Source organism: Aplysia californica, unplaced genomic scaffold (genome assembly GCF_000002075.1).
Source record: "Aplysia californica isolate F4 #8 unplaced genomic scaffold, AplCal3.0 scaffold00733, whole genome shotgun sequence".
NCBI classification, from domain to species: domain Eukaryota; kingdom Metazoa; phylum Mollusca; class Gastropoda; order Aplysiida; family Aplysiidae; genus Aplysia; species Aplysia californica.
In genome coordinates this window covers 172811-179239 of record NW_004798003.1, presented here as the reverse complement: position 1 = coordinate 179239, position 6429 = coordinate 172811, and positions in this window count along the sequence as shown.

Here is a 6429-nt window from a genome sequence, read left to right as displayed (position 1 = left end):
TGTCAGAGCCAGATTCAGAAGAAGTGAGAAACTCCTCACGAAAGATCTCGCCCTCATTGTAGAGATAGATCGGCACTTTTGGGAATCCATCGGACCAGACCATCAATGATTTATTTATGGTGCCAGAAACAATTATAGTGTTAAAGTCTAAGATCCTGACTGAATATTATGTGACTTTGGATTTCTTAATTAATTAATCTTCTTTTTTTTTCCTTTTCACTGTGTGAAGATGTTTCTTATCCGTCGTCAGTATATTAGTGTTTTAGCGCCTGTACGATGGCAGCTTGCACTGTATGCTTCCCAGGAAGTTGAGATTGTTCCAGAGTGCTGTCATGAAGTCTGCTGGAGTAATACTAAAGATTGTAAAGCGCATATAGCTTACGGTTGAGCGGGAATTGGTGCTGTACAAATATATTATTATTATTATTATTATTATTATTATTGGTATTATTATTATTATTATTATTATTTATTATTATTATTATTATTTGTATTATTATTATTATTTATTATTATTATTATTATTGGTATTATTTTTTTATATTATTATTATTATTATTATTATTATTGTTGTTGTTGTTGTTGTTGTTGTTGTTGCTGTTGTTGTTTTTGTTGTCGAGATGCCAGTGCCATCCACTGGAACTTACAATGAGGTAACCGGTCACATATTTATATCAATCAACTCTTAAAGGACGTGGCGGTTGCACGTTATGCACGATCAGCAGAAAACATATTTAATACAATGTTACATCACATTTCGAGCACAAATCAAGACATTTATTAGTACAGTCAACTACGGATGAATTTACGTTCGTTTGGGGGAGTGAAAAAAAAAGATCAACTCATCCTAATTTCAATTTAACCGTTGGGATCTGTAAAGAAGAAGAGGTGCTGGGACCTGAGAAAAAGATCATCCTAACTGAAAATCAACTCAAGTGAGTTCAACACGCAAGTGGAGTCGATATGCATTTGTTGCCTGCCTTTTTAGATTTCAGATATAGAACATAAATTTTAAAATATGTATGAATATCGAAGTAACAATATTTTTTATTAGGCGCGTCTCAAAGTGTTGACGAATGATCAGAAAGCGCATCTTCGGTGAGTGAAGTGGGATTCCATGTACGTGAACTGTAAAGCAATGTCGAAAACGTTCACAGTTACAATAACAGTATTTGCTCCATGATGTAAACAGAGGAAGAACAACAACGAAAGCACAATAATAATTGTGAGGCAGCGTGGTGGAATCAGGCTCTCGTCAATTGTTGGGCATGTAGAGTTATTGGTATCATCTTAAAGCTTGTTCATTTGTCTTTATTTTGGATGAAAAAAAATATCCATTTATCTTGAATACAAGTCGAGATATTTGCGAATGAAGGAGGTCAGGGTGACCTATTTTCAGAGGTAACATTAATGAGAAAATGGCCGCCAAACATTAGTTATTTCCTTAGCATAAGAGTCCGTGGTAACTTAAATTTTTATTTTTTGTGCATTTAATCAACGTTTTTCTGAAAAAATCCACACAGAAATGAGTTCTTTAACGGGCATGAAAGGTGTTGAGCAAAAAACCCAGAAATTTTATAAAAATTCACAAACCAGCGGAAAAATGCAAGTCTGTTCACTTTGATTATTTTGACGAGAGCCTGATTCCACCACGCTGCCTCACAATTAAGTCACAATGCTGGGAATAATAATACTACTTGTCTTCTACTGAATCCACATGTAGTGAAAAGGGTGAAATGGTACAGATTTAAAGACCCTATAAATACTAGTAGGTTATTTAAGAGACGAGACCATCCGAGTTGAAATTCCGTCTCCGAGATGACCGAGCCAAATGAGAAATTAGTATAAACTGCCTTTCCTACTGACACGACATCGAATCCACATGTCGTGAAAGTTTGGAGATATAAAATTTCTCTTATTTTCCCAACTTGCGTCATTACTGAGCACATGATCAGGTTGGTCGCTTGTTGTCGATGTGATCTTATTACACGCACAAAAATAAAAATAATTTTAAAAATATACACACTTGAATATAGACAATATTTCAATTTATAAATTAAGTCTTGGTCAACACCTATGTGTACGGGATATGTATTAAATGTACAGGAAATGATTTCAGAATCAACATTCCCAAAACTGACCAATCACATGATCGGATAAAACCTGCACAAGCACTTCAGGGTGTGTCAGTCCGCGCCGTACAACCAGTCACATCATCCAGGTACTGGGTCCTGACTCCAGCCTTGGCGCTCATATTACCTTATTCCGTTGCGAGTGCCGTAAAACCTCTACTAAAACTAAAACTAAAGACTCTGGCCATCCCAAAGCTCGACCTGACTCTCGCGACCTTTATTCAAACTGCAGTCACATGGTATTATCACCCCACAGTCCGAGGTCTCATCTCCTCCCATCGATTTCCTGAAGAAAGCAGACATCAAACGTTCCAAATAATTCAAGATATCTGCTCTCCATGATTTTAAAACGACTCAGATATTACGCAGCATTAGAAAACGATGTGCTCACTTTTATCAGCTGAAATGTGACGTGCTTTGGAAAAAAACCAACAGAAGCAGACAAACCTCTGCTAGCAGTCCTAACGACATTGAATTGTTAACTCTTTATTCGCTAAGTTTCGTATGCCTCTTCCTTCCTTTACACTGTGTGAATGAAATGAAAATGTATAGGAACAACGCCCATTGCAAAGTTGCGAGGTTATCTTAGAAGCAGGGCCTCCGAATTGAATGTCCATCTCCGATAAGACTGGGCCAACTGAGAAAGTTTCTGTAAATTGCCTTTCCCAAGCACGCACACAATGTCGGATCGAGTAAAGTCTGGAAGCACCGAGCCTGCAGTCTCACGATGACGGTATAATTTCTAGACTATGGGCTCCCGAGGTCTTGAAGAACGGTGGTTGCCTTTTATTCAATAGAATCTGGGTTCGAAACCTGACACCGACGGATTTTTTTTTTCTCTACAACCCACCCACCCAAAAACACCAAACACCCAGCCTCCGGGCTCCTATCTCATTTACTCCTGACTCTTTCTACATGTACTCCTTCTCCTTGGCTCCTTCTTACTGCTGTCTTTCGACCCTGATCTTAGGCTAGGCAAGATCAAACACCTAACCTTCTCGGATAAGGACAAAAAATCTCGGAGGTTCCATGTGCAAGCTGCGCACGTTACAAATCCCTTGGTGGTCCTAAAATCGATAGCAGTAAACTTTGGCCACCGCACCACCTGTACAGAACTCAAAATTAATTTCTGCTGAAATTGAAAATACTCTTGCCAGTATAAAAACATATGGAGTACCTTCGAAATCGGAATGCAGTTGCCTGAAGGCGAGGGACCCTACCAAGTAAGAAAAACGGTTACATACGTAAAAAAACATCAGTTGCACAATAGATCGAAAAACCAGAAGTCGACCTCCTCTGAGATCTAACACGGGAACGCAAAAAAGAAGAAGACTACTACACTACCGACGCCCCCTATACGCCGTGATTAATAATGATAATGTGTCCAAAACCTTTGGCACACGAAGAGTTAAAGAAAATCTTTGTTCGACAAAATCCCTGTGTGGTCAAGAAAAACACATTGTTGTAGTTCTTAACATTAAATTTTGCCTGGTCCCGATTTTAGCGGCCCATGATTATTAGTGCGCTCAATTTATTGTCCTTGTTATCAATTCACGAGATAAAGAGTAGTGAGGATTGCTACAGCCTAAAAAAGGTCAGGAACAGATTTAATGTATTGTGGGGTCAATGTTCTCTCTCTCTCTCTCTCTCTCTCTCTCTCTCTCTCTCTCTCTCTCTCTCTCTCTCTCTCTCTCTCTCTCTCTCTTTCTCCCTCTCTCTATCTATCTCTGTCTCTTGTTTTATCTCTCTCTCCCTTGTTTTCTCTTCCTCTCTCTCTCTCTCTCTCTCTCTCTCTCTCTCTCTCTCTCTCACTCTCACTCTCCCACCCATTCTCTTCCAGTGAATCTGGAATTTAAGCTCTCTCTCTCTCTCTCTCTTTCTCTCTCTCTCTCTCTCTCTCTCTATCTATCTATCTCACCCTCTCTCTTCCAGTGAATCTGGAATTTAATCTCTCTCTCTCTCTCTCTCTCTCTCTCTCTCTCTCTCTCTCTCTCTCTCTCTCTCTCTCTCTCTCTCTCTCTCTCACTCACCCACTCTCTTCCAGTGAATCTGGAATTTAATCAGAAGAAAAACAAAGAGGAAGGAGACCGCAGACTAGTAATTCTGTTTGAGTCGTTGACATGATGGAAGACGGCAAACAGTTCGATTCTGTTCCTTGAGTCTGACGCAGATGTTTCTGGCAGATCAGGAATGTGTTTTCGGGCTCGTAATCATGAGTTTGAGAGTTCAGGAGTTCGAGCCTAAGGTCGGATGGTGTGTCCTCTTGGAAAAGGCACTTAACACGCATTTTCATCACTTCACCCAGGTGTGAATAGATATAGCTATAGATCTACACAGTAGAGCTGGGCGAAGAGTCGATTCCGGAACCGATTCCCACGATTTATACTAAGGAAGTAAAGTTCCGTCTCCTTTTTACGTAAACCAACGGTAACCAGTTACTTTTATCATTAAAATCTTTTCTTTTTTTTAAAGAATATATTTTTTGAAAAATAGAAGTTGATGCTTCATAGTATTCCAAAATCAAGGTTATCCTACACCCTGAAGATGTTCGGAGCCAACCAGGTAACCACCGGAAGAAATCACGTCATTATAAAGTAAGTAATTGGGTTCGGAGTCGATTCCTACGATTCCTAGCTTTCAATAATCGGGAACCTAGCCGCCCAGCACTACTACACAGCCAAAGGTTTTGCTAGCATGTTAGTGTTTCTGCGACTTTAAAATGGCAGCTTGTACTATGCGTGCTTTCCTGGAAGTTGAGATTGTTTCAGAATGCTCCCAGGTCTGCTTAGGGTAATAGTATAGATTGTAAAGCTCATAAAACTTGCTGATGTGCCGGAATTTGTGCTATACAAATGCCATTTACTTATTTTATTACTATTAATATTACTATTACTATTATTATCATTATCATTATTATTATTATTATTATTATTATTATTATTATTATTATTATTATTATTCATGAGCGAATGAGTCATGGATGATATACACCCCCCCCCCCCCCCTACACGCACACACATTCTTTCACTATCCTGCTGTAACCCCCTTCCTTCTGTCCTCTCTTCTCGCTGCAGCCCCCCCCCCCACCCCCTCCCCTTTTCCCCTTACCCTACGCCAGGACAGTCGTGGATTGAAGGAGAGGAGCAGAAACTGGAGGCAAGGGTCACTGTGTGGCTTTTGTGTGTTGTGAAACAAGCGGCGGGTCGGAAGTAGTGTACTGATAAGGCAGGTTGTCCGGAAGCAAGCAATGGGACATGTTATGTAAAGTTTGAGAACAGATTTGTTCATTTGTATGTATGTTTGTGTAATCTCTGTCCGTCTGTCTGTCTGTCTGTCTATAGATCTATGCCTCCCTCTCTCTGTCTCTCTGTCTGTCTCTTTGTCTGTCTGTTTGTCTGTCTGTCTCTCTCTCTTTCTCTCTCTCTCTCTCTCTCTCTCTCTCTCTCTCTCTCTCTCTCTCTTTCTCTCTCTCTCTCTCTCACACACACACACACACACACACATACACGCACATACACAATCACACGTACACACACACAAACACCCCCCCCCAAACACACACACACACACACACACACACACACGCACACTAAAGAAAGTCAAGAATTTAGGAAAGTCCTATTTGCATTTGCTGAAAACATGTCTCTTTTACCGGGGATTCATTCATTAGATGAAGAACTATCAAAACAGATCAATTTGTTTTGTAATGACTCATTTCATTTAGTGACGTTTTTGTCATTTTTAGATTTAGTACCAAAAACAGGGCCCCATCGTAGAGGGTTTACCACCCTTGGAGATAATGCGTTAATATTCCCCTGTGGCTTATCTCTTTGTTTTCTACTTTTTAGTAGAGGTTTTAAGGCGTTCGCAAATGCATAAGGTCATATGAACGCCAAGGGGTGGATGTCAACAGAGAAGTCCATACAGGGAATCAGACTTAGACCGCTCACCTCTCTAGCTTCACCAGCACAAAGTCTGCTTCGACTATCAAGGCACCACGGAAATAGCGGGTCACAAAAGTGTGACAAACATATTATACAAAAGAAGTAGAGGGGAAAACAAGGACGATAGTAAGGATTAGGAAAGAAAAAGCAGCAGTTCCCTGTTGCAGTTCAGGCATAGTTATGAGCATGACATTGATGAATCAACCCATTTACAATTACAATTCCACTGTGCATAAGAACTCGAGATGTTAATGTCCACCCTCTTTGGGAATGGCATAAAGACACTTCAGTCTGTAACACCGCCCTAGGGGGTGGGCTTATCTCTGCACATTATGCATCAGAGCTTTGCGAAG